This window comes from Schistocerca americana, chromosome 6, assembly GCF_021461395.2.
Source record: "Schistocerca americana isolate TAMUIC-IGC-003095 chromosome 6, iqSchAmer2.1, whole genome shotgun sequence".
Taxonomy (NCBI): Eukaryota; Metazoa; Arthropoda; class Insecta; order Orthoptera; family Acrididae; genus Schistocerca; species Schistocerca americana.
The window spans coordinates 334,914,587-334,934,194 of record NC_060124.1 but is presented as its reverse complement, the minus strand read 5'-3'; positions in this window follow the sequence as shown (position 1 = coordinate 334,934,194).

Genomic DNA, 19,608 nt, shown 5'->3' with positions numbered 1-19,608 from the left:
TTTGCTGCTCGCTTTGGTCGAGATCCAATGACTGTTAGCAGAATATGGAAATGATGGGTTCAGGAGGGTAATACGGAACGCCGTGCTGGATCCCAACGGCCTCGTATCACTAGCAGTCGAAACGACAGGCATCTTATCCGCATGGCTGTAACGGATCGTGCAGCCACGTCTCGATCGCAGAATCAACAGATGGTGAGTTTGCAAGACAACAACCACTTGCACGAGCAGTTCGACGACGTTTGCAGCAGCACGGACTATCAGCTCGGAGACCATGGCTGTGGCTACCCTTGACGCTGCATCACACCGACAGGAGCGCCTGCGAAGGTGTACTCAACGACGAACCTGGGTGCACGAATGGCAAAACGTCATTTTCTCGGATGAATCCAGGTTCTGTTTACAGCATCATGATGGTCGCATCCGTGTTTGGCGACACCGCAGTGAACGCACATTGGATACATGTATTCGTTATCACCATACTGGCATATCACCCAGCGTGATGGTATGGGGTGCCATTGGTTACATGTCTCGGTCACCTCTTGTTCGCATTGACGGCACTTTGAACAATGGACGTTACATTTCAGATGTATTACGACCCGTGGCTCTACTGTTCATTCGATCCGTGCGAAACGCTACATTTCAGCAGGATAATGCACGACCACATGTTGCAGGTCCTGTACGGGCCTTTCTGGATTCGGAAAATGTTCAACTGGTGACCTGGCCAGCACATTCTCCAGACCTATCACCAACTGAAAACGCTGGTCAATGATGGCCGAGCAACTGGCTCGTCACAATACGCCAGTCACTACTCCTGATGAACTGTGGTATCGTGTTGAAGCTGCATGGGCAGCTATACCTGTACACGCCATCCAAGCTCTGTCTGACTCAATGCCCAGGCGTGTCAAGGCCGTTATTACGGCCAGAGGTGATTGTTCTGGGTACTAATTTCTCAGGATCTATGCACCCAAATTGCGTGAAAATGTAATCACATGTCAGTTCTAGTATAATATATTTGTCCAATGAATACCCGTTTATCATCTGCATTTCTTCTTGGTGTAGCAATTTTAATGGCCATTAGTGTATTTTCTTTCTGAACACATGCAGTCCAGAAGCAAGTGATGAAAAAAGTTTTCTCAGTTAGAATACATCGTTACTTTTTCTCGAATGTGAACCAGTTTGTGAGCTTTCTAACTATATAGCTCATGTTGTATTGTATCCAGGATGAGGTATCTGGAGATAATCGTCCAGAATATTCTTCTAGGTCTTTTTTTACACTGTTTATTTAATGTGTCGTGAAACTAAAACCCACTGTTTGGCAGAGTACTGGCTAATCAGGTAAACAGCCTCCACCAATCCATGGAATGAAGCAAACAGCGGAAATGCCAACTCCAGACTTCACAGGAGTAACAGTTCTTAGCAATCGTGCGATGCACACAGCGAAATACCAGCCTTGTGCACTGGCCGTCGAACGCACAGACTTTCCCACGACGTTGCAGAATTTTTCCTGAAAGGTGGGATTTTAAACTTGTAAAGCACCGGTCATTGTCTTTTCACTTTACTTTTATATTAATTTTTGCCGCTATTGGACTATTTGACACGATTGTGGCAACTTTACAGAAAATATACTTTCCTAAGAATAAAATTCTGACCATGTGCCTAATACTAATACATGTCTCCTATATATTAAAGTTCTTCAGTTGAAAAATTGGAATGTTACTTTTGAAAACAAAAGTAAAAGTAAAATCCCGTTTTCTTTTCCTTTATCAAATATTGCACTTCCGTAACAATGTATAAGCTCATCCAGTCGCTTGTTAACAGTTATGCTTGCTTTACATTGACAATGAAGTTGTACTCAGGAAGATGTTCATGGTATTTACAATAAAGTTCTACAATCCAGTGAAATCTCACAACAACGCAAGAGCAACGCAAAGAATTACTGTTGACATGCCCTCGAATGCTCGACGAAAAATCGGGTGTGAACCATACGTATGAATACCACAAGAAGGTTAAACCCCACGAGACGTTTTGCAAGAACATGTATTCTACTCCACAGCCAAAGAGGGAGGCAGTTAACAAGGAAATTACAGATATGTTACAGTGGTGATACATTGAATCTTCACTCTCTCCCTATTGTGGTCCACTTTTAGCAATAGGTAAGCTAGATGGAAAAGTACGTCCTGTCCCTGATGCTAGGGCAAGTAATCAAATTATTCTCTCTGTGGAGACACGACAAGATAGCCTTGAAGAAAATCTACAGAAATTTCATGGTGTTAAACTAGATGGAAAAGTACGTCCTGTCCATGATGCTAGAGCAAGTAACCAAATTATTATCTCTGTGGAGACACGACCAGAAGAAAATCTACAGAAATTTCATGGTGTTAAGTTTTTGTGCAGCGTAGATATATGAACTTCAAGCTAGCAGATCCCGTTTTCAAGAGATTCCCGAAAGTATACCCCCGTCATATTTGATGGAAGATCCTGTCAATACCTTTCGGCCTTAATGTTAGTTCCAGAGATTTTTTACTGCACTTGATACCACGCTTCGACCTGACCTACTGGATAAAATTACGGTCTATTCTCATAGCCACACTTACTTGGGAGGAACACGCTTAACTATTGGAACAGATGTTCTAGAAATATTTGTCACTGCTAATCTACCGAAATCAAAGTTGGCCTGTAGCGAATATAATTTCTCTTAAATTGATAACCCCTGTTCCTGACAATATGAGCGCAATAGAGGACATTCATGTTCCGTGAAGTAAAAGACAGTTAAAAGCTTTTATGGGATTATGTTGAATTTTTTAGGCATTTCGTCCTGTATCAGTTGTTAAACCGTGTTTCTCGGTTAAATTTATTGCAAAGGAACACACAATGGCGTTGGACGAAGCAATGTCAGGAGAACTTTGAGGCTATTAGGTATGCTGTGGTGCACTCCGGCTCATTATACCGTCCATATACATCCATATATACGCAGAGTGGTAAATTCTGAGAAACCTATGTACTCCACTGACTGTACAGCCAACGGAAACAGAACACCAAAATCACTGAGGCCATTGTGTTTATTTCACTTTGTGGCGCATTATCAGGAAAGGTAGGATGAATTCTCCAGAAACACCAAGTGCAGACTGTTTTCTGCTCACCGGCTGAAACATGGGCACATCTTGGTAGCGTCAAGACGATCTCGGACTATGGACTTCTGTGGCCTGTCACATCGCCTGCCAGTGGGGCATGACATACCTGGGTCAGACGGTGTGTGCTGTCGCAGATCGCTGCGGTGGATAAAAAAGGCATACCAGACGGTAGCAGCCTAACGGATCAGCAGTTGCGGAAAGCTACCTATCGGAAGCGCACAGAACTGATGACGACAAAGACGTCTAACTCTTAACACTGTGCCATTAAACTATCTATCGAGATTCGAATAAGGCAAAAGCTATCAGTCATAATAGTGGCTACAGCCTTAGTAAGACCTAGGGGCCCGCTCTTAGTCTCATTAAGAATAGAAATGAGACATCCAACAACGAACTGACGTCGGGGGCATACGGAGCAACAGCAGAGACATCCCCAGGACTCGTCCTCGGGCGTGGACTGCAAATCGCAGACGGACCGAAGAGTCAGCGGCTGGCGGTAGGAGACATTCTAATCTTCCCCTTCCTAATCGGCCTACCGGATTGCGATATATGGGACCGTGATCGCATATGCCTGATTAAATCTTGCAGTGAGTAAGGCTACCGTTACCGAAGGAAAATAAGATCGGTTAGTTGGAGGAAAGTGTACAACAGACTCTTCTGAAGGAGAAACTATTCTACACATAAACTAAATACTGATGATAATTTTGAAATAGGTGGTATATGGATGGGGGTAAGGTGAGGTGGGGGAAGGGTGCCATGTAATATTTACTACAAAAATCACTGATAATACAAAGAAAACACTGATTAGCAGAAAAGGGAATAATTAAACGGTCGCCAGCCCCCTGGGGCACTGAATTTCTAGAATCTTGAGAAATGTAATGCAAAATAACCATTGGCGTGGCAACAGAAGATTGTCACGCCTTTCCACAGCACAACCGTTACGAGAAAATAAATGAACCAGAAAGCACTGAGTTTGCGGTTACTTATTTTGAAATATTAAATTTTGAAAGTAAAGTTAAATGGAGTTGCTAGTTAAATAAATGACTGGCTTAACTTAAACTTTGTTATGTGAAAATATTGGTTCCAGTCACCACAGTCTAACGTACTACAAAATTTAGAAAAAGACAAGAAATTTTATTTTTGATTGAAAGACTGAATTGAATTAACTTTAAGTAAATGAGAAATCGATTTTACTTTTAAAACAACTACTATAAAACACATACCAAGCCAGAAAAAGTCACTCGCTATGCTAAATACAGAATAAATGAAATTGCGCACTCTTAGTTCGTGTTGTATCTTAGTTATTAATTTTGCCAGTGAAATTTTACGTTACTTTCAGTAAATGAAGTTAATACTAAAATTTGCGATTTAGTTTAGCCTCTGTTATGTAATACAAGAATGTACAGTTACTGAGACAGAAATGTTAGACTGAAACTGGTCATTAGCAAACACACTAAAGTGGCAGTAAATAGTTAAACAGTTTTCATATTCTTATGACACTCGGTGATTGTATGGAAAAGAAAAGGACTCTGCCTGGTAATGTCTTAGGACAGCTGTCCTACAAGTTTTAATTACTGAAAGCTATTATTCAAGTTAATCATACTTTGCGAAACACATGTAACTGGATAATGCCTCTGCACTCCTATATCTGTCAGTTAACAGTCTTACGATGTTGTGGCTGTGCGGATGACCGAGAATGTAGCCGATGACAATGCTGAGCTTCCGGTGTTGCTGCTGCTGCATGAGTACCCCGAGTCGTCCCCAGGGCCAAGGACAATTACAGGACAGTCAACAGTTAGAACTGCATCTTTCTCCGCCTGTTCACTCCTGCCGCGCTCTCAATACTGGCGGGTTAACGAATCAGACGCGTCTACACAGTCGTGAGCATAGCTGCAGACCGCGTCGGCGGGAGCGCCAAACAAACACCACCGCACTATTTCGTCACTCAAGCTGCTCAGTTTCCTCTCTGCTCGCAGCGCGACAGAGTGTCTCTATACGCAGATAAACAACGGCACAGCTACTGCCATTTCGTCATTGCTATCGACACATTAAATAAAGTTGCCTTAGCTATTACGCAGCAATTTACAATTTTTCATTGTAATTACAATCAGTTATACACAATCAGAAATAAAGACACTATTACACCGATTACTTATCAAAAATTGTTTCTGTAATACAGCTCACAGCTTCAGAATCATAAGTACAGTACAAGTAACCAACGCATGTTAAACGGGGAAATTTTTGGATGGTGCAGAAGGTATTTTATCTGCATTTTCGATGTTACATGTGCCCCAAATTCCATTAGTTTTTTCCTGAAGGGAAAGAGGGTAAGTGAATGTCCGAAGAAATACTAACGAAAATTCAAGTGCGCAAATGCATTCAGTTTCGTGTACGTAAATCTTGTTAATCACTCATTAACCTTCTCATTAACTATCGTAATTATGTCTGGGCACGTAATAGCATGACAACACTGTATCATTAGAACTCAAATCATCATAGTGTACCATAACATAATTTAAACAACAAAATTACATATTTCAAGAAACCATTACATTTGAAATGAGAATTTCATGTTAGTACTGTGCAAGAAAACGTAAGCAACATGGTGAAAGGTACAAAAAATGAGTAAAAGGTTAAGAAGCGAGAGAAGAAATCACTAGTTACAACGTTTGCTTTAGATAGTTTTTATAAATATCGTAATCATTAACAGATTCTATTTCTTATTATGAGAATTTTTGTGTTTCAAGCAAGCGACCAGATAAAACTTGAATGTCTACAACAAAGCTTTATACTAGTTGTGCTGAAAAGAAATACTCAACGTGCCACACGTGTATTTACAATGGAAGTCGCAGCTTTCAAAGAGCCGGCTGCGGCTCAGTCCTGACATCAAATTGTTGCGTTTGCCACAGAGGCACGCTTGTTCTGTTTGTGCTGAGACTTTCCAGAACTTCCACCTGCCTTACATGCTTTGAACGTTCACTCCCTAGTAGTCTCAGGGAGTCCTTACATTTCCATCGCATTGGATAACTCAACACTGCCCATATTCGCACGCATACACAGACCTGAAATTTATAAATTATCTGAGTGCATCGGTATTCACTTACATAATACACATTATAAAAGAATTTTTAAAGCATAATATTTACAAAATTACAAATGATACCTATACCACAGTAGTATTTGTACTCATTGGTCATGGCCTGTGGTTTCCCTTCTTTTCAAGTGCTTTGAGAACATCTACCCTGTTAGCTAAACTTCTCGTTACACTTTTTGCAAATTCATTGATAACAGTCTGGTCCAAAAAATATATTCGGAATTAATTTTGAAAATTACGCTTATAATTAAGACTTTACTGCAAATTACTTCTCAGGCTAATCAGTTCTCGATTGATATAACTTCAAGTCAACAATGTTACTTTCACCTAACAGCTTTCCAGAATTAGGAAAAGCTAAACAGTAAGCGTTAGTGTGAGGTATACTGACACTATAAAGGAATTTAAATTTTGAAATCTCATTATCAATCTCGCCCGATTTCTCGTTCACTTTAACGCGAACGAGATCGCCAACTGCAAATTTACGAAGCCGCGCTTTCGTGTCACGACGCCGTATTTGCGCCTTGGCTATCATTTTCTAGTAAACGTTCTTTTTTCACCTCAATGTCAATACTAACTCGCGGAGGGTAATCAATTCTCTCTTCCCCCAAATTCTTAGACTTATGGTTTAGTAGGATTTCCTTCGGACTGAATACTGTAGATTCGTGCGTACAGCATTCATAATCTTTTCACAATCGTTTATATATTTGCCCCATGCTCTGTGATTGTGGTGACAATACTTTCGGCAAAGTCGTCCCAGTTCACGCATGAATCGTTCCGCTAGATTTCCGGCCTGTTGCACTGACACGTGCATTACTTCAACCCCATTGCTTTTCATACCTTCGTTCCATAATTTGGAAGTAAATTATGCTTCATTATCGGATAAAATCGCTTTTGGTTTGCGGATAAGTACAAAGTAATTAAATGGTTCAAATGGCTATGAGCACTATGCGACTTAACTTCTGAGGTCATCAGTCGCCTAGAACTTAGAATTAATTAAACCTAACTAACCTAAGGACATCACACACATCCATGCCCGAGGCAGGATTCGAACCTGCGACCGTAGCGATCGCTCGGTTCCAGACTGTAGCGCCCAGAACCGCACGGCCACGCGACCGGCACAAAGTAATTGATTGGAAGTTTGTTATAAACCGCTTTAGCTGTTGCCTTTCTGTTGGAACTTCGAAAAGGCTTCCCACACTACTAATAAGCAGGCGAAATTACCTGAGGTTTTTAGTAGGGGGCCATATAGGTCCGTACACACTTAACTCTAGTACATCGGCAGGTCGTATGTTTTGCATAGGGCCACGATTCGTGCAGTTGGTCACTTTCACTCTCTGACACTTACCGCAAGACTATATCCTACCTGTTATTCTCTTAAACACCTTGTTACCTCAACCACTTTCTCTGTACATTTCTTTAGTTCGCAATGATCATAGCCTAAGTGATAATTGTCTACTATTTCAGTGATGTACTTCGTGGGCCAACACACCCGCCAACTGTCGCTATTTACACTTTGCCTATATACATAATATTGTTGTACATTCTGCGATACTTTCTCAACTTTTCTCCGCCTTTACTCTTTTCGTCATACTTGGTCTTCACAATTTTCAAGCATTCATCCTCGCTATCATGACGACGCACATTCTTACAACTACTCTATATCTTCTTTCGTCCGTCTACGTCTCGAAAGTAGTACAATGTCATTACGCGTTCTGATTCGTTATCCTCATTCATATCAAGGTCATTTCAGAAAAACCCGTCCTGCTCTGACACCGACAACAGTTTATCTGGTGGTTTTTTAATTTTCTGTTTTTGGACATACTTAAATTTTACCTACCTCTCCTGCAGCTGCTAAAGCAGTTTTGACCCCAACACTGAAATGTTTTTATCAATTTCGTCGATTACCAAACCTTGTATTTCCAACAATTAGCTAACTGTCAAGTCAGGTAAATTTTCTACGGAAAGATGGTATCATCTTCCAAACTGCTGGAGAAATGTGCTCTGCTTCAGCTTCTACATTACTGGCCATTAAAATTGCTACACCAAGAAGAAATGCAGATGATAAACGGGTATTCATTGGACAAATATATTATACTAAAACTGACATGAGATTAAATTTTTACGCAATTTGGGTGCATAGATCCTGAGAAATCAGTATTCAGAACAACCACCTATGGCCGTAATAACGTCCTTGATACACCTGGGAATTGAGTCAAACAGAGTTTGGATGGCGTGTACAGGTAATGCTGCCCGTGCAGCATCAACACGATACCACAGTTCATCAAGAGTAGTGACTGGCGTATTGTGACAAGCCAGTTGCTCGGCCACCATTGACCAGACGTTTTCAATTGGTGAGAGATCTGGAGAATAGGCTGGCCAGGGCAGCAGTCGAACATTTTCTCTATCCAGAAAGGCCCGTACAGAACCTGCAACATGCGGTCGTGCATTATCCTGCTGAAATGTAGGGTTTCGCAGGCATCGGATGAAGGGTAGAGGCACGGGTCGTAACACATCTGAAATGTAACGTCCACTGTTCAAAGTGCCGTCAATGCGAACAAGAGGTGACCGAGAAGAGTAACAAATGGCACCCCATATCATCACGCTGGGTGATACGCCAGTATGGCGACGACGAATACACGCTTCCAATGTGCGTTCACCGCGATGTCACCAAACACGTATGCGACCATCATGATGCTGTAAACAGAACCTGGATTCATCCGAGAAAATGACGTTTTGCCATTCGCGCACCCAGGTTCGTCGTTGAGTACACCTTCGCAGGCGCTCCTGTCTGTCTGATGTAGCGTCAAGGGTAACCGCAGCCATGGTCTCCGATCCATGCTGCTGCAAACGTCGTCGAACTGTTCGTGCTGATGGTTGTTGTCTTGCAAACGTCCCCAACTGTTGACTTAGGGATCGAGACGTGGCTGCACGATCCGTTACAGCCATGGGGATAAGATGCCTGTCATCTCGATTGCTAGTGATACGAGGCTGTTGGGATCCAGCACGGCGTTCCGTATTGCCCTCCTGAACCCACCGATTCATATTCTGCTAACAGTCATTGGATCTTGACCAACGCGAGCAGCAATGTCGCGATACGATAAACCGCAATCGCGATAGGCTACAATCCGTCCTTTATCAATGTCGGAAACGTGATGGTACGCATTTTTCCTCCTTACACGAGGCATCACAACAACGTTTCACCAGGCAACGCCGGTCAACTGCTGTTTGTGTATGAGAAATCAGTTGGAAACTTTCCTCGTGTCAGCACGTTGTAGGTGTCGCCACCGGCGCTAACCTTGTGTGAATGCTCTGGAAAGCTAATCATTTGTGTGTCACAGCATCTTCTTCCTGTCGGTTAAATTTTGCGTCTGTAACACGTCATCTTCGTGGTGTAGCAATTTTAATGGCAAGTAGTGTAATTCTTCTCCCAAGCTCACGCAGCCCACAACACACTCGTCTGACTGTATGACGTCTGCCTTAACCTCGTAGATGTCGTAATCTATGTGGCCGTTAATACATCCCGAATCTTTCGTAGCGACATTGCCTAGGCTTTCTTCTGGGCTGCCAAGGTCTTCCCATGCCAGGTGTGCCCCAAAAGACACCGTTAATGATTTATCTGATTAAGTACGACAGGCTCGTATCGTACCCGGTCATCATCGGCATACTCTTGTTGCCCTCTTCAGAAATTTCGCCTCGGTTTTCTTTGGGATCAGCGTCATTCGGGCTGGCTACTTCAACTACGTAGCTGCGACCGAACTGACCTACCCACACCTCCCCGCATTCCGGGTTGTCCTGCGCGGTAACGAAAGTTTTATCTAATGTCGGCTTGCTTAATTCCGCCAGCGATTCACGCTGCACTGGCTCCTGCGGTATCATTGTTGTCTTAACAGCGGTCGCCTATTCCTCGTTGACCGCTACCCCATTTTCATCTTTATTACAGATAGTGATCGCTTTGTCGACTGCCTTTTCGTCTTCAGTTATTCTTACTGCGGGTACGTTACTCGCTCTGTCTTCCTGCCCAGTCCTCCAACGCCGATTTATTCATCCGGATCTATCATAGCGACATTGTCTAGGCTTTCTTCCGGGCGTTTAATGTCTTGCCACGCGCAGCGAGTGCCAAGCCAGCATGGTTAATGGCTTCCCTGATTAAGTACGACAGGACCATTTCTATCTGGGTGTTGCAAATGCTGATTTTGCTCCTGCCTACAACCATGTTGCTGAGAAACTCGTACCACATTCACATGATACTGGCCTCTGTAATTTCTACTATTGTTTTTCCCACTATGACTGTTATTGTTATCGTGGTGTTAGGTATTATTACCACGGTGGTTGTTACCATTATTGCCATGGTTATTGTTATTATAGTTTGTTGCCGTTGTGGTAATTGTTGCTATTACCACGACTCTTAAAATTTTCGTTGTTGTTCCGCCTACTATTTTCATCTTCGACCCCTCCTAAGAGTGCGGTAATAGTTCTGTAACTACTGCTTATATACCTCTTGGATTCAACTGGAAGCCTCTTTCACAACTCCCAGACATTTTCCCATTCAGTCCGTCGATCACGAAAATATTTAATCTGCAGATTCAATTTTCACAAAATTCTTTCATCGAGCATTGAGAGTTCGCGTCGTTCACTCTCATGCTTCTGTTCTGAGCAATATTCTTTCAAGAACGCATTCTTAAATCCTTGAAAGCTCATGCTCTCAATGTCGAGGTTTAAGCCCCGTCGCTTAGCATAGCCAGCTGTCACGTCGATTACAGGGTTAATTTTTTTCATTTCCACCCATGATTCAGCCAATACCCTTTCGTAGTATTTAATGAAGTCGGTAGCGTGCAATCCAGCCTGTTTTTTGAGACGATCGAAACGCTCCTTCTGCGCTAAGATTTCAGTGATATGTGCATGGCATTGACACATATTGACACATACAGCTGATTTTCGTCTAATCTCTTTTCTAGTTCGTTTGCTTTTGTAGCTACTTGGCAAATGGTCGTGGCTAACGTTTCTACTTCCCTCTTTTTCTCAACACTCGTAGTCACCTGTTTCTTCACTCTAGTATCAATGCCTGATATTAAAGTTAGCAAATTCTTGTCATCTTTTCGCGCTAATTCTACATTTTCAGTTACTTTATTTTCAATAACAGGATCAACAGTCGTTTCAGCTTCTGTTCCATCCTCTGTACTTCCGTCTAGAAACGACTACTTATGCCTCCTATTTTTGACTGTGCCTCTGTCATGTTCTGCTTAAGATTACCGAATTCAGTATTCATTACAATTATTTCTTTCTCGATTTCATCTATTTTCGTGTTAACAACTCCAATATTATTGTTCACAAACTTCATTGCTTTGGATTGAGTATTAATTGATTCGGATTGAGTTTTTATTGATTCGGAGTCGCAGTCCGGTAGGCCCATTAGGAAGGGGGAGGTTACAAGTGGCGACGCTAGTGACAGGACATTACTAATTTGCTATTGATCTTGGCACGAACTTTGCATTGTGCCGATTCGTAACGAAGTAAATCCTTCCGCTACGAATAAAGTCGCTGACAAGCGGTAGTAGAAAGTCGTTGACGCGGAGCAATCGGTAGAACAAAGGGGAACGCTGAGAAACAGGCATAGCCGTGATCTAACGTAAGCGTACTAAAGACGTTCGGTATTTCGGATGCAAACTCATTTTTCGCTCACCACAATTGTTCCGCGAGTGACAGCCATTGCATTTCGAATTATCAACACGAGTTTGTATCAGTTATAGAGCTACACCTTGACTGATACGTACAGTAGTGCACACTGCAGAGTTTATTATTTCTTTGTTTCTGTTCTTTTTTCAGCTACACTGAATAACTTCGCAATAGTCGAAAAACAGCTATTTGTGACCAGGAGAACGATTACAAGAGGTTCTTAAAAGTCATAGAGAACTTACAATATTTTGAGAAGAAAGTCATTTCGTTGTTGAAGATCTCAACAACAGATAAATTGTGGACATCGAAACTTCCAGCACGAACGGTCATCAACACGTGCTACAAAGCGCTTTCCAATGTAATGAAGCAACTATCCTGTAATTAAATTATCCTCTAGTTACAAGAAACAAATTTCATTATAAATATGCAGTCATATCAAGCTCAATTTGGAAGTGCCTGCAACCTTCATGATATTTTAGTGATACAGAATGTGGTTACATGACTATATGTAGCACCTTAACGAACATGCATAACACAATAATATGTATTTATAACCAGACAGACAAATGTATGTCGAAAGTGTAGCTACCTACAACTACTGATCCCGCATGCGAAATGTTATGTTGCTGCCGATAGCAAATCTAGCGGGCAAACTCTGAATTGCTTCGATGTCTTCCGACTTGGTACGGATTGCAAACATTCGAGAAGTACTCAAGAATAGGTCGCATCAGCATTCTACATGCGGGGTCCTATAAAGGTGAACCATTCTTTCCTAAAGTTCTCCCAATAAACGAAGTCGACACATCATTTTGTTTAAGTCGTCTTGTGTCTTCCTACAGTCACTCAACTTCGACACCTTACTGTACACCACACGATCATCTGCAAGCATTTGCAGATTGAGGCCCAACCGTCTGCCAAATCATTTATCTATGTAGAAAATAACAGCAGTCCTATCACACTTACCAGGGGCACTCTGGCGGTGCCCTTGCCTCTGATGAACACTCGTCTTCGATGACAACGTACTGTATTCTATGACTTAAGAATTCTTCAAGTCACTCTCATGTCTCTGAACTCACTCCATGTGCTCCTACATTCGTTATCATCCTGCAGTGGGGCACCGGGTCAAATGCTTTCCTTAGATATAGAAATATGCAATCTCCCTGTTGCTCGTCATCCATAGTTCGCAGTGTATCATGTGGGCAAACCGAGTTTCACCCTAGCGATATTTCTAAAATCATACTGACTCGTGGAGATAAGCTTCTCAGTCTCAAGAAAGTTTATTATATTCTAAGTAAGAATATGTTCAAGGATTTTGCAGGAAGCCGTAGTTAGGGATATTGGTCTAAAATTTTTCTAGTCCGTTCTTTTATCCTTCTTATATACTGGTGTCACCTGCGCTTTATTCCAGTAGCTTGGGACTTTGTGCTGGGCGAGAGACAGATATAGGCTAGGTAAAGGGCCAATGCCGTACAGTAATCTTTGTAAAAAGAACTGGGATTCAATCCGGACATAGTGATTTATTTGCTTGCAAATCTTTCGGTTGTATATCGATGTTTCTAAAAACACATTAAAGCGAATGTAAGATGAGCGGTGATAATGACTCTTCTGAAACCGTTAGGAAAGAAATATAAGAAAAGGAAGTCATAACTTATTTGAACATAAGCTCTCCGTCCACAATTACTGAACACAGTCTTTGGGTGCTATTGCGGAGGGAAGAAAAAAGACAAAGAACGATCTTAAATGTACGCAGATACACAGAGACAGAAAGTGAGAAATATTATGACACAAACCAACCTGTTCAGCTGTCTTTACTGTCGTACGTTGATATTTCCACTGTAAACTATTGTACTTCTGTAATCAATGTTGTGTTTCTTGTAATTTTAAAATAGAAGCCGGTCTTCTCCTCGATATATTACGATTCTTTATTTCAAACTATTTATGTTTACTTGAACAGGAAGTAGTGCACCTAGAAGCTACTCAATCTCTAATCAGCATTACATGCTATCAGCATCTTTCGGAAGAAACATACGCTACTGGCCATTAAAATTACTACACCACGAAGATGACGTGCTACAGACGCGAAATGTAACCGACAGGAAGAAGATGCTGTGATATGCAAACGATTTGCTTTTCAGAGCATTCACACAAGGTTGGCGCCGCTGGCGACACCTACAACGTGCTGACACGAGGAAAGTTTCCAACGGATTTCTCATACACAAACAGCAGTTGACCGGCGTTGCCTGGTGAAACGTTGTTGTGATGCCTCGTGTAAGGAGGAGAAATTCATACCATCAGGTTTCCGACTTTGGTAAAGGTCAGATTGTAGCCTATGGCGATGGCGGTTTATCGTATCGCGACATTGCTCCTCGCGTTGATCGAGATCCAATGACTGTTAGCAGAATATGGAATCGGTGGCTACAGGAGGGTAATACGGAACGCCGTGCTGGAACGGCCTCGTATCACTAGCAGTCGAGATGACAGACATCCGCATGGCTGTATGGGATCGTGCAGCCACGTCTCGATCCCTGAGTTAACAGATGGGGCCGTTTGCAAGACAACAACCATCAGCACGAACAGTTCGACGACGTTTGCAGCAGCGTGGACTATCATCTCGGAGACCATGGCTGAGGTCACCCTTGACGCTGCATCACAAACAGGAGTGCCTGCGACGGTGTACTCACCGACGAACCTGGGTGCACGAATGGCAAACCGTCATTTTCTCGGATGACTCCAGGTTCTGTTAACAGCATCATGATGGTCGCACCCATGTTTGGTGACATCGTGGTGAACGCACATTGGAAGCGTGTATTCGTCATCTCCATACTGGCTTATCACCCGGCGTGATGGTATGGGGTGCCATTGATTACACGTCTCGGTGACCTCTTGTTCACATTGACGGCACTTTGAACAGATGTGTTACGACTCGTGGCACTACCATTCATTCGATCCCTGTGAAACCCTACATTTCAGCAGGATAATGCACGACCGCATGTTGCAGGTCCTGTACGGGCCTTTCTGGATAGAGAAAATGTTCGACTGCTGCCCTGGCCAGCCTATTCTCCAGATCTCTCATCAATTGAAAACGTCTGGTCAATGGTGGCCGAGCAACTGGCTTGTCACAATACGCCAGTCACTACTCTTGATGAACTGTGGTATCGTGTTGATGCTGCACCGGCAGCCTTACCTGTACACGCCATCCAAGCTCTGTTTGACTCAATGCCCATGCGTATCAAGGCCGTTATTACGGCCAGAGGTGGTTGTTCTGGGTACTGATTTCTCAGGATCTATGCACCCAAATTGGGTGAAAATGTAATCACATGTCAGTTGTAGTGTAATATATTTGTCCAATGAATACCCGTTTTTCATCTACATTTATTCTTGGTGTAGTGATATTAATCGCCAATAGTGTTCAAAAATCTTCCGCCCAGGAAACATGGACCTTGCCGCTGGTGGGGAGACTTGTGTGCCTCAGCGATGTACATAGCAGCACGGTAGGTGCAACCACAACGGATGGGTATATGTTGAGAGGCCTGACAAACGTGTGGTTCCTGAAGAGGGGCAGCAGCCTTTTCAGTAGTTGCATGGACAACTGCCTGGACGACTGATTGATCTGGCCTTGTAACATCCAGGTGTGCTGGCACTGCAAACGGCTGAAGGCAAGAAGAAGCTACAGCCGTACTTTCTCCCGAGGGAATCCAGCTCTGCTGTATGGTCCTCGTAACTGCCGTCTGCTTCACGACTGCTGTGCAGCGAGCTACGTTTAAGTATTAACTGTATGTTTCTTACTTGTCACTTCGTCTTCCGCGTGTTTTTGCTTTTAGTAAGCTTTAATTGTCGAATGCTAGTAATAGTGTTCCATAGATTTCGTGTTTGTTTTGAATACAGTCAGAGAGAGAGTCCCTTTAGTCAGCCATAGTGCTAGTAGTGTTAGTGTTTGTTTTGAATACAGTCCAGAGACAGGTAGTGGTATTTTCATTGTTTTCTACAAGAAGTGTCTAGTAATCACAGTTTAGTCAACTATCAGCCGCCTTTAGTGAATTAGCAGTCTAGTTAAAAGTTGACTAACTCTCTACAGTAATTTGATTTCTTAGGATGGATAGGATGTGTGACTGCTGTGTACGGACGCAGGAGGAGCTGGCCACTGTTTGCGAACAGCTGAACGTGATGATGGCCGCGGTCAGCCGTCTTCAGGCTGCTGCCTCGGAGTGTAGCGGCAGTGGGGAGTCTGGTGCGTCGCATGGTACACCCCAGGTGTTACATGCTTCACCCACGGTCCCTGCTCTCGACACATCTTCGCGGTACCGGGCGTGGTTGGGCCACCCTCTCCCCAAGGGGAGTGGCGGGTTCAGCGGCGTTCGGGGCGCACGAGGCGGAGGGTCAATGTGGAGACAGGCCGTGTGGCGTCGCCCGCTCTGCCTGTGAGTGGACATGTGGCCGCTCCTTCAGCGAGGACCGAGCAGGCACACGGGGGCAGGGGTTTATTAGTTATTGGGAGCTCCAACGTTAGGCGGGTGATGGAGCCCCTTAGGGAAATAGCGGAAAGGTCGGGGAAGAAGGCCAGTGTTCACTCTGTCTGCTTGCCGGGGGGTCTCATCCGAGATGTGGAGGAGGCCCTGCCGGCGGCGATAGAGAGCACTGGGTGCACACGACTGCAAATTGTTGCTCATGTCGGCACCAATGACTCCTGCCGTCTGGGTTCAGATCATCCTCAGTTCATACAGGCGGTTGGCGGAGTTGGTGAAGGAGGAAAGCCTCGCTAGCGGGGTGGAATCTGAGCTAAATATTTGTAGTATCGTTCCCAGAACCGATCGCGGTCCTCTGCTTTGGAGCCGAGTAGAAGGCTTAAACCAGAGGCTCAGACGATTCTGCGGATATGTGGGGGTGCAAATTTCTGGACCTCCGCTATCGGATGGAGAAATGTAGGGTCTCCCTGAATAGGTCAGGCGTGCAATACACGCAGGAAGCGGCTACAAGGGTAGCGGAGTACGTGTTGTAAGAGATCCGAGCAGATGTAATGTTATGTAAGAGGTCCGAGCAGATGTAATTTCGATGTATTGTTCAAGCGCTGCCTGCGATATGCAAGGTATAGGAGATTCTCTGACCAGAGAGCAGTGTTGACTGCAGTACGAACTGTGTAGCTGTAGCAGTAAGTTGTGGCTAGTCTGCTCTAGTCTGCGCTAGTCTGCAGTCTGCTCTGGTCTGGTCTGGTGTATCGTGTTGGGTGGCCGTTCGCGGTGCAGCGATGCCGGAGCCTGACTATTATTGTAAAAGGTAAAAAGCAGCCTCGCGCATATGTAGTAATGTCATCTCAACTCCCATGTAAATGTTTTAAAAATCTCGTAATAATAATCTTTCTCATAAAAAGTAACTTTCAACAACCATTCATTTCAATTTAAAGAATTTACTAACTTCTCTCATCCATGATCATCCCTATTGTTACAAAAGAAAAATCAGTTGCTCCCTTTCATAAATGACAAATCTATCGGCGAGCATTGCACAGGGCTGTGCCAGAAAACATAATTTTAAGAGCTGATATATATGTGTTATCCGGCGACTTCATTGAGGTAACAACTTTTCTCTTTTTTTTTTTTTTTTAATTCGGAATGATCTTGCAGGGCCACGACGCAGCACTGCTGACGTCCAAAATTTACCAGGTTAAATTCACAGTCAATTATTGAAAAGTTATAAGTGAGCGACAATTTAATTGAGAGGTTTAGGAATTTTTCTGTTTTGAGGTTACACTAAACGTGAATATTATTTATGTTAATATTTTCTGTTGAGAGGTTGAGGTAAATGATTTTGTGGGGAGGTTACACTTGGCGACAACCGGCCAGTATCGTATTTTCTTTGTGAAATTCTGAGAAGTAGTCATATATCTGCTCTTATTTACTTAAATGTAGTTTGCATCTGGCGCAACGCATTTGCTAATTTGTCACTCTTTCTTTCACAGATCATTGGCAATTTGTTGCTCTTTGTTGTAATTGTGTTTGTTCCATTTTTGCTTTGTCTTTGTTTCATTTTTGTGGTTAATTTTGATTTGTGAAAAAGGCCGCGAAAAACTGTTAACAGTACATCGCAATGTGCAGTGAGTGAAATAGCCGACTCGAATAATTTGACCGATAATACTTGCGACACTCAGTGTCTTAATGATAGTCCTCCATTTACAGACAATCAGAGCGTGCCGATCACTAGTAATGATTTTAATCCCAGTAATCAGCAAACAAATTCAATTGTGTCCACTGTTAATTTAACGACAATTGATGACGTGTCACTTTCCATTACAATGAACGCTGCCCAGCTTGAGACACCCGATTTGCAAAATTTACGTAACGAACAGATAAATGTTTCTAAGGCTGATATAATACTATCAAATTTCTTTGTCAAATATCTTTGTCCAAAATCTTTGTCAAAGATAGTTGATGGTGTAATAGGAACTTTGTCAAATGTCATCCAATATTTGATCAAATCTAGGGCCTCGCTGTAGATTTGATCAAAGAAATCGCTTGTCTTCTGTTCACTGCAATGTGATATGTTACCACATGGAGCGCTAGCATCGCTGCAGCGTTCTGTCGTCTGTAGTGTTTTTATAAACATTGCCGGTAAATACAATTGGTGTGTGCTGACAACTACAAAATTAATAGAGATGTATGAAACTGATGAGGCGCTTTACAACGTGAGGCACCATGAATACAAAAATAAAATAAGAAGATTGGAGACGAGACCTGACCTGACCTGACCTAACCTTACCTAACCTAACATAACATAACATAACCCTCTCCTGTAGCAAGGAATCGGAGTGTTACAGTGAGCCTGTCTTCTGAAGATGTAACAGTTCTTAAGTGAATATTGTGCTTTGTGATATGAGGATACACTTCACTGAGCACATACAGGAATGTATGCTCATCCATTCTTAAGTAATTGATGAACCACTTGACGTCTTCCACTGTAAGCTCACGTAAGAAGTTTTGTTGAATGCTTTTATCATGTCGTCGTAAAACCCACGGTTCACCCACATTAGATTAGTTTTTCGTTCCGTAGATCCGTGATGAGGAGATCCTCGTGGATGTGGAACATGTCAATTTTTTTAAGCTGAAATAACAATACTAATAGTATGAATAGATACAATACATCATTTGTTTCTATTAAAAATTTCGTCAGTGGAGTAGGAGTTGGCCACTAGTAAGTCTTTCAGGCTCCTTTTAAACTGATCTTTATTTGTAACTAAATTTTTTATGTTTGCTGGCAAATTATTGAAGATGAGTGTTCCTGAGTAGTGGACCTCTTTTTGAACTAAAGTAAGTGCTTTTAAGTCCTTGTGTAGATCATTTTTGTTCCTGATATTGTATGTATGAACTGAGTTGTTTGTTGGAAAAAGAGATATATTATTTACGACAAATTTCATTAAGGAGTAGATATACTGAGAGGCAGTAGTTAGTATACCCAGTTCTTTGAAGAGGTTTCTGCAAAACGTCCGTGAATTTACTCCACAAATAATAAGTATTACACGCTTTTGGACTCTGAAAACTTTTGTTTGATTTGAAGTTTACCCCAAAATATTAAACCATATGACATTATGGAATGAAAGTATGCAAGCGTTTTCATTTTTATGTTGTCTATGTCTGCTAACACTCGAATTGCAAACAGATTTGTTAACGCGTTTCTGCAGTTCTGGGATGTGCTCCTCCCAACTGAATTCATTATCAAGTTGTAATCCCA